Genomic DNA, 10403 nt, shown 5'->3' on the forward strand with positions numbered 1-10403 from the left:
TCAGGCTGTTGAGGCTTCCATTTCTTGCCAGCAAAGAGCCAGAAGCAAAGGGCTTCCTCTTTTTGTACAGCTCCTTCTTTCCTTTGCCTCATTGTGCTTTTGGGCACAGTAATATGTGGCCGTGTCTGCAGCTGTCAGGGAGCTCAGCTGGAGAGAATACGTGTTGCTGGAGGAATCGGCAGAGAGGGTGATTCGGCCTTGGAGAGAAGAGGCATAGTATGTACGCCAGCTGGAGCCAGTCCAATCTATCTGCCCCAGCCATTCCAGGCCTTTCCCAGGAGCCTGTCGGATCCATTCCCAGTATGAACTCTGAATGGAGTAGCCAGTGACAGTACAGGCTAGTCTGAGGGATTCTCCCAGCTTCACAGTTCCTGGTCCAGACTCCACGAGTTGAACACGTGAGAGGACATCTAGAGTCAACAGCAAAGCAATTATGAATAAGTTTTGCTTAATTCCATTCCATTCATTCCATGTATCTGGCGGATACTTACGCAAGGGGGAGGCTAATAAGGACAATAAGACAAAGAGGAGCTTCATAGTGTGCAGTTAGAGAATTCTCCTTCCTCTGTCTAAGTGTCTGGTTTGAGTCCCCAGAAATCCTGAAACCTGGTGGTTTATTAGAGGATATGGCTGTATTAAAAGCAAATCACCTGGGCAAGGGATTTGCATAGAATTTCCATCCAGCTATAGATACATATTAAAAGAGACATCCAGGGAATGAACTAAAGGAGAAAATAGAAAATCTTTGATTGGATCTGAACACATGAACACATGAAGCCGCCTTATACTGAATCAGACCCTTGGTCCATCAAAGTCTGTTTTGTCTACTCAGACTGGCAGTGGCTCTCCAGGATCTCAAGGTAGAGGTCTTTCACATCATCTACTCGCCTAGTCTCTTTAAATGGAGATACCAGGGATTGAACCTGGGACCTTCTGCATGCCAAGCAAATGCTCCACAGGTGGATTTGATCTTTTTTACCCTTCTCCCTTGCATCTTTTCCTGAATAAATGCTTGCATTTGTCCCATGAGTGAAGCTGCATATATATACCTGTAAGTAAAAGCAACTACTAGGGATGGGATGCCAATAAAACTGGAAATAGACCATTTTCACAGTCCTCCCCACACCATTGACCTAACCCAGTTAGTTAGCTTTAAGAAGAGAGTTCTGGGCATGGACCTCCTGCATCTTTATCACGCTTGACCGTCAGTCAGTGCCGGATTTAGATGAAGAGAGGCCCTAGGCTCTTCCACTGGTGAGGCCCCTCCCAATCCCCCACCCTCGCGGCTAGGGGAAGATGGAAGAGTGTTTTAAACAAAATTCATTGAAGCACAGGATGATGATGGGTGTTTAAAATTCCACAATGCACAAGTCCTCCTCTAAAGAACCTAAGACTTCTCTCAGGAGGCTGCCGGAAAATGTGCTGAACATAATGCGGCGTAGAGATGGAGAATCCTGTCACTTTACAGAACAGGCTGACACTCTCTCCAGGTCTCACCATTCCTGGTCCAGATGAAGTTAGCAGAATGTCTGAGAAGGCCCCTGGGAAAAGAGAGACCATGGCAACGTAAGAAGTCCCTGGTCTCTCTTATCTACAGGAAAATAGATCTAAGAGCAAAGCTTCCTGCGAAGAGCTGAGGGAAATGTTGTGTGTAGTGGTTTATGGGTAACAACCATGTTTCTGTCTTTTTAAGCCAATGAAGTGAAGAGAATTCAGATTAATGCCAAGGATGTATGTGGTTTGAATTTCTTCATTTAATCTGCAGCCGTTCAGTCAGCACTGGAGGGCTGCCACATGAGGAAGAGGGTTTTTGTCTGGCTTCAGAGTCACTTCTTCTCACTGTGGTTCTCGTACAATAGTACATGGCCGTGTCCTCAGGCTTCAGGCTGTTCATTTGCAGATAGGCCATGTTGGAAGGGTTGTTCCTGGAGATGGTGAAGCGTCCTCTCGCCGAGTCGGCATAGTATAGTGGGCTCCCCCCATCATTTATCCACGCAATCCATTCCAGACCCTTCCCAGGAGCCTGCCTCACCCAGGACATGTGATAGCGGCTGAAGGTGAACCCGGAGGCTCGACAGGAGAGGCGGAGGGATTGACCAGGCCTTTTGACATCTCCACCAGACTCCACCAGTTGGACCTCTGAGAGGACGCCTAGAAAAAAAAAGATATTTCAAAGAGACCTGATTCAGGCTTATGCCTTGAGTGTAACTTTATACTCTTTTTGAATGAACAAAAGATTACCTCTGAATATTGCTGAAAAGAAAAGGAACTGAATCCATGGTATCATTTCCCTTTTATTATTTGAATAAGATAATGGACTAGAAGTTATCTGGTGCACGCGGTTGTGACTTTGGTAGCCCCGGTAAAGACAGAGGGCTGATTTAAAGAGGAAGCTCTGCCCTCATTTACATACGTCTCAGTATAAAAGAGCAACACCACAGCCATTTGGCAATGCCGTAGACTCTTTATGCATCCACAGAGCACATAATTTGGAAGAATCCCTGCCTACTTGTCTGTGACAATCAATGGGACAGGAATTAGGGATATAAAGAACTTGACAGGAAGGCAGATTTAAAGAATAAATGGTTTAAAAATAAAATATAGCAACATCATTGGTTGGAATGGTTTAGGGAATGTCCTGTCACGAAGGGTTTCAGCGAATGAGTAAACAGGTACCTTTCATGAGTCAATCCATCCCCTGTTGGGTTTTTCCTCTTCTCCAACTGCTTTCACCTTTTCCTAGCATTTCATTTGACATACATATAAAGGATGCCACACCACATGCAGTTCAGTGGGGCAGTAGGGAAAAAAATATATCTGGGAATATTTGTTTGGGCCAATGGTGCAATGTTACATTTAGCAAATACACAAAAGGGACATTACAGAGTCAGAATGATGCTCTATGATTTGCCAGTGGGGTAATGCTGCTTCCAAGTGTTCACTGGAAGCGATGCCACACTTCCAGAATCATGCCTTAGGGAGGGTGAATAACTATCTGAGACTTATATGATGGAGAGAACTTGTGGAAGATTCGCTCATTTGACTTTATTTTAGGATGAGGTTTGCAGGTAGAAATCTAAAAGTTTGCCTTTTCACCACTGGATTTCTCTGCCCTTGGTCACAACACTCTTGTTGACCACAACGCAGCAAATTAGTATACTTTACTGATACGGCTGTGTTTGAAATTACATGCTGAGTTCTGTGTTAGAACCCCATGTGCCCCATTCCCAGTTCACATGTTTATTGCTCATCCAGCGATAAACTTGCATTTTGGAACCCGGCCCAAGGCTGATCTTAGTAGAAGAGGCTCTAGCCTAGGAGAACTACTTCTGAAATAAATTTATTTTAGGTGATGCACGTGTTTCTTTAGAATACAAATAATTATATTGACTGCACACAGCATAGTGGGTTTTTTATTGCACATGTTTCTTTGTCATATATTATTGAGTAGAGTATTTTAGTTTTACACATGGTGGGGATTCATCAGGCTGTTGAGGCCTCCATTTCTTGCCAGCAAAGAGCCAGAAGAAAAGGGCTTCCTCTTTTTGTACAGTTCCTTCTTTCCTTTGCCTCACTGTGGTTTCCTGCACAGTAATATGTGGCAGTATCTGCAGCTGTCAGGGAGCTTAGCTGGAGAGAATACATGTTGCTGGAGGAATCGGCAGAGAGGGTGATTCGTCCTTGGAGGAAAGGGGCATAGTATGTACGCCAGCTGGAGCCAGTCCAATCTATCTGCCCCAGCCATTCCAGGCCTTTCCCGGGAGCCTGTCGGGTCCATTCCCAGTATGGATTCTGAATGGAGTAGCCAGTGACAGTACAGGCTAGTCTGAGGGATTCTCCCGGCTTCACAGTTCCTGGTCCAGACTCCATGAGTTGAACACTGGAGAGGACATCTGGAGTCAACAATAAGGCATTTATCAATAAAAGGTTTGCTTAATTCCATTCCATTCATTCCATGTGCCTGGCAGATACTTACACAAGGGGAGGCTAATAAGGAAAGTAAGACAAAGAGGAGCTTCATGGTGTGCAGTTAGAGAATCTCTTCCCTGTGGCGTGGTGTCTGGTTTGTATCTGTATTGGCGGACGTGGCTGTGTAAAAAAGCAAGTGACCCAGACAAGAGATTTGCATCAAATTTCCATTCAGTTGTAGATAGATATTAAAAGAGACTTCCAGGGGGTGAAAGAGAGAGAGAGAAAATGAAATCTTGTATTAGATCTCTCACCTTTGATAGTTCAAAAAGTATAGGAAGTCATGCAGACACCCAAATAAGGTTGGGCAAGTAAGTGACACTGGGGGAGTGGCTATTTTAACCCTTCTCTCCTGCATCTTCTTCAGAATAAAATCTGCCATTTGCCCCATGGGGGAAGTTGATTGTACAGCTGTAGAAACAGCATATATCAGGGATGGGATGTCATTTAAACAGAGAATAGATGTGTTTATGGCTCTCCCTCACACCACTGACCTAATCCCGCGTTCTTATCGAGCTTGACCCTCAATCCCTTAATTTGGCATGTGGATATGTTGGATCACAGGGGTCAGGCTTCCCTGAAGCGGTCCTAAGAGAGCAGAGTAGGATTTACAGGTCCCTCTTCGCCACTGGCGGGAGGTTTTGTGGGGCGGAGCCTGGGGAGGGCGGGGTTTGGAGAGGGGAGGGACTTAAATGCCATAGAGTCCAATGGCCAAAGCAGCCATTTTCTCCAGGTGACCTGATCTCTATCGGCTGGAGATTAGTTGTAATAGCAGGAGATCTCCAGCTATTACCTGGAGGTTGGCAACCCTCGAGCAGAGTCCCTCACGAAAGCTTTCTCCATTCGTGCCCTTCCCCAAACTCTGCCCAAGTGCTTGGTCAGCCCTTCTTTTACCAATCCATTCAACTGCTGACAAGCAAAAGCACCATGAAGCCTGGTTCTGACATTAGTTTATAATACCTCCTTTCTTGAGTACTATAGAACTGAGCCTGGTTCAGACATTTTGGGCAATCACATTTCACTATGTGAGGCACCTTAATAAAAGATTTGCTACAAACCTACGGTTGCCATCTCCATGTTGGGAAATACCTGGGGTTTTTGGGGGGTGGAGGCTGACAAGGGCGGGGTTTTGGGTGGGGTGGGACTTTGTGGGGTGTAATGCCATGGAGTCCACCTTCCAAAGCGGCCATTCTCTCCAAGTGAACTGATCTCTGTCGGGTGGAGATCAGTTGTAATCGCAGGAGATCTCCATCCACTACCTGGAGGTTGGCAACCCTATACCAGCCTTTTAAAAAATGGCCTGCTTGATATTGAGTTCTACAAGTAGGAAATTGCATCCCCAAGTTTTCATATTTTTCAACCCTCCCTTCCCCCAATGATTCTAGGATTTTGGAATGCAAGATGTGTGTGTGTGTGTGTGTGTGTGTGTGTGTACAAAGAAAATGGAAAGGGGAGTAGAAAGGGACGGTGTTGCATTCTAAGGATTCTGCTGCCCCTGCAGGAAGAGTGGGCATATGTGCCCCTTTTCCAGCATTTGCTATTCAGATTGGGTGTTCTTGGTTGCCCAAACCTGGACTGTTAGACGTTCACTCCATTTCAAGAGAAGTGTTCCTCTTCTTGGTGCAGCTCCAATACACATTGCTTCACTGTGCATCTCGAGCACAGAAGTACACAGCGGAGTCAGCAGCCGTCAAGGAGTTCAGTTGGAGGGAGAACTCGTTCTTGGAGGTGTCTGCAGAAATGGTCGTGCGACTTTGGAGGGAGGGGTTGTACCACGTCCTGCCATCATAGGGGTATATTCTTGCCACCCATTCCACACCTTTCCCAGGAGGCTGACGGACCCAGTTCCAAACATAGCTAGAACTAGAGATGGAAACTCCTGTCATTTTACAAAGGAGGCTGAGATTCTCTCCGGGTCTCACCGTTCCTGGTCCAGATGAAGTCAGCTGAGTGTCCGAGAAGGCCCCTAGGGAAGAGACGACATTGCAAAGAATTGAGATCACCAAATATCAAGGGATTCAACCAAACCAATACATGTGAATTCTTTATAGAATATCTGCTTACATTTTGGAATGGTGACCAAGAAACATATGAAGCACAGAATTAATTTCATGATGATATTATCAATGCAATATCCTAGCTGGGCAGGAAGGAAGACTCTGGAGACTGGGGAGACAATGAGGTCCCTAACTGTAGGGGGCTTCCTTTTGAAGAAAAGTGCCTCCTACCACCGGAGCCTCCAGAAGGGATTTGCATGACTCCTTCCTCCAACAACACATGAACTATAAAGAGGGTATAGGAAGGAGAGCTGAAGACAGGGCTTACTGTGTGCTGTTCAGTTTGGGTGTTCTTTGTTGCCCAAACCTGGACCGTTATACGTTCATTCCATTTCAAGAGCAGAACATACATATCAGGTTTCAAGTTGAGTAAGAACCCTTTCACAGCATCCTCAGTGGCACTGTATCTGCTTCTCCGAGGAAGTTCCATGACTTCCAAGTATGGTTGTATTAGTCATACACGTGCCTTCTCCGTTGTGGCCCTACCTTATGGAACAGTAGGGTTGCCAGCTCCAGGTTGGGAAATACCTGGATATTTTGAGGGTGGAGCCTGAGGAGGGCAGGGTTTGAGGAGGGACTTCAATGCCATACAGTCCAATTGCCAAAACGGCCATTTTATCCCGGGGAACTGACCTCTGTTGCCTGGAGATCAGTTGTAATAGTGGGAGCTCTCCAGCCACCAGCTGGAGGTTGGCAACCCAATGGAACAGCCTGCCTGAGGAGGTCAGGAAGGCTCCCGCTCTCCTGGCTTCCTGCAAACTATGCAGAACTGAATGATTCAAAGAGAGCTTTTCTACACAGGCAATAGGGTTGCACTGTACTAAATGATTCACAAAGTTACTAGGAACAATGATTAGGGACCGTGGTCTGTACTACTGTGTATGGCTTGCTGAAACTAGGAATCCTACTATGGATTTTTGACATATCATTGAATATCACATGAATATTTATGTTCTGTTTTTATAACTCTTAACCCTATAGCTTCGTTTACGGAATGTCCCACCTTGTCGACTGTATTGTCTCACTCTGTATAATTTGCTTGGAGTCCAAGTGGGAAAGGAGGACCATGACTTAATAAATAAGCTTCACTCTTTAAACACTGGTGGGGATGAGCCATCTGTGTTCCTCTTTTTGATTCAGCTCCAACAGACGTTGCTTCACTGTGCTTCTCGGACACAGAAGTACACAGCAGAGTCGGCAGCTGTCAGGGAGGTCAACCGGAGGGAGAACTCGTTCTTGGAGAAGTCTGCAGAAATGGTCGTGCGACTTTGGAGAGAGGGGTTGTACCACGTCCTGCCATCATAGTATATCCTTGCAACCCATTCCAGACCTTTCCCAGGAGGCTGACGGACCCAGTTCCAAACATAGCTAGAACTAGAGAGGAGGACACCTGTCACTTTACAAAGGAGGCTCAGATTCTCTCCAGGTCTCACCGTTCCTGGTCCAGATGAAGTCAGTTGAGTGTCCGAGAAGGCCCCTGGGGGAAAAGAGGACATTGCAATCATTTGGAACACCATACGAGAAAGGATTCAACCAAACCCATATATTGGAACTCTCCCTAGAATATCAGCTTACATTTTGGAATGGTGGCCAAGAAACATACGAAGCACAGAATTAATTTCATGATATTATTAATGAAATATCCTGGCTGGGAAGGAAGGAAGATTCTGGAGACTGGGGAGGCAGTGAGGTCCCTAATTGTGGGGGGTTTCCTTTTGAAGAGAAGCGCTTCCTACCCCCGGAGCCTCCAGAAGGGATTTGCATGACTCCTTCCTCCAGCAACACAGGTACTATAAAGAGGGTGTAGGAAGGAGAGCTGAGGGCAGGGCTTGCTCCTGGCTTCTTTAGCCGTTCTGTCTGCCAAAAGAACTGGTACTGTGATAGAGGATTGTGGGCAGACAGAGTATGCTTTGAATGCCAACTCTTGCCTGAATCAAGGCGGGAGGCTATGCCCCTCATAGGCTGCCTCAAAATCATTGTGGTGTTCCAAGGCAGATTTCGTCCATGGCACCCACGACGGTCTCCAGATACTTCTCATTTCTGCAGTTTTCTAAAGGGGTTCATTCATACATTAATTTACGATGCTTGATATCTCTATACATCTTTACTGTACATATGGGGCTGGTTCAGTTATTAGGTCTAGGTTCCATCATGGTGGATTACCTGAGGTTTTCCATTTTGCTTGGAACCCCCCCCCCCCCCATGGACATTCTTATAGTATCAATCACATTTATTTGTATTAGTTTTAGGGTTGCTAGTTCCCTCTTAGCCACTGGTGGGAGGTTTTTGGGGCAGAGCCTGAGAAGGGTGGGGTTTGGGGAGGGGAGGGACTTTAATGCCATAGAGTCCAATGACCAAAGCAGCCATTTTCTCCAGGGGAACTGATCTCTATCAGCTGGAGATCAGTTGTAATAGCATGAGATCTCCAGCTACTACCTGGAGGATACCTAATTTGTTCCTTTGCCATGCCCGCAGGAGAAAATGCTATTGAATGAATCCGCTTCCCCCTGCTGGAAGAGAAGGGAAATAATTTCAGTTGACTAGATTTTTTCAGTGTCTACTTGGCTGCATTTGGATACTCATGAGATTTTCCAGCTCCATTTTCCATGCTATTTTTCCAAAATGTGACAACCAATATGTCCTAAGAATGCAGTATCCGCCAAGATCCCATTTTTGTGCTAAAATCAGTGGCAGAATCTCCATTTTGGAGCATAGTTAGGTCATTGGACATTGAAGGTTTTTTTTTATTGGGACTGGCTTTCACAAGTAGATGGCTAACATGTTGTAGTGATCTGCTTCCTATGAATGGTTGCAGTCATGCCTTTAAAAAAAAATAACCCTGATTTTGATCAATGCTTGGGGAAAGGAATATTAATGTGTCTATAATGACTGCTAGTATTTCTCCAATGGACAATTAAACCATCAGAGTGGGGTATTTGAAACAGCTTTTGATTAGAGATGGGCTGCTGGAAGAGGCTGAAGGTAATCTAAATGGTGGAGGGGACGTAGCCCCAGGAACTGAAATGGAGAGACCCTCTGAAGATCTGTGGTGGCCTCCTGAATGAATATCTGTTTGTGTCCCAAGTTCGATCTGAGTAAGCAAAGTAAATGTTTCAAAGAGGCCCAAAATCTTAGCGTTGCCAACGTCCAGGTACTAGCTGGAGATCTCCTGCTATTACAACTGATCTTCAGCCAATACAGACCGGTTCACCTTCAGAAAACGGCCGCTTTGGCAATTGGGCTCTGTGGCATTGAAGTCCCTCCCCTCCCCAAACCCCACCCTCCTCAAGCTTTGCCCCCAAAAAACTCCTGCCGGTAGCGAAGAGGGACCTGGCAACCCTATGAAATCTCCCTGTCTCTCTGAGACTCACGAGCAACTCAGAGCTTAAGGACAGGCTGTGCATAGTGGTGTTTGTGAGTCTACGTAAGAGGAACACAAGTTTCTGTCTTTTTAAATCAACTACGCTAAGCCAAATCAATTTTCATGCTAGGGTGTGTGTGTTCATTTCCTCAACATTAAACCTGTTGTGGCTCAGTCAGTTCTGCCAGAGGGAGAGGAGGGTTTTTGCCTGGCTCCAGACTGACTTCCTCTCACTGTGTCTCTGGCACAGTAATACACGGCCGTGTCCTCAGGCTTCAGGCTGTTCATTTGCAGATAGAGCATGTTGGAAGGGTTGTTCCTGGAGATGGTGAAGCGTCCTCTCACCGAATTGGCATAGGATTGTGGGCTCCCATCATACTCTATCCACGCAATCCATTCCAGACCCTTGCCAGGAGCCTGCCTCACCCAATTCATGTTAGAGCCACCAAAGTTGAACCCGGAGGCTCGACAAGAGAGGCGGAGGGATTCTCCAGGTCTTTTGGCCTCTCCTCCAGACTCCACCAGTTGGACCTCTGAGAAGATACCTAGAAAGAAAGACATTTCAAATAAATAGGATTCAGATTTTTGTCTTGAATGAAACTATGTTCTCTGTTTGAAAAGAGAAAAAGGTACCTCTGAATATTGCCAAGAAGAAAATAAATGGAAGCCACAATATCATTTTCTTTTGATGCTTTGAGGATAATAATGGACTGGAAGTGATCTGGTGTACACAGTTTGGCCTTTTGGTGTGACTGGCAATGGCATAAGGCTGATTTAAACAGGAAGCCTCCCCTGGATTTGCATAAGCCTCAGCATAAAAGCCTTTTGGCGATGCTAGAACCTCCTTCTGCATTCCCAGGGCAGATAGTTTGGAAGAATCCTAGCTTTTATATTATGAATATGAAAGGAAAGCAGATTTCAAATATAAATGATTTAAAATTAGAATATTCCAACAGCAATGGTAGGAATGGTTTATGGAATGCATTGTTCTGGTGGTAAAAGGGTACCCATCAGGT

At 45.7% G+C, this 10403-nt stretch overlaps 1 pseudogene; it reads right to left on the reverse strand.

Moving 5' to 3' along the window:
- Positions 1 to 5612: 5612 nt before the first annotated feature.
- Positions 5613 to 9822, reverse strand: LOC130489941 (uncharacterized; annotated as a pseudogene).
- Positions 9823 to 10403: the final 581 nt, after the last annotated feature.

Source organism: Euleptes europaea, chromosome 18 (assembly GCF_029931775.1).
Source record: "Euleptes europaea isolate rEulEur1 chromosome 18, rEulEur1.hap1, whole genome shotgun sequence".
NCBI classification, from domain to species: Eukaryota; Metazoa; Chordata; class Lepidosauria; order Squamata; family Sphaerodactylidae; genus Euleptes; species Euleptes europaea.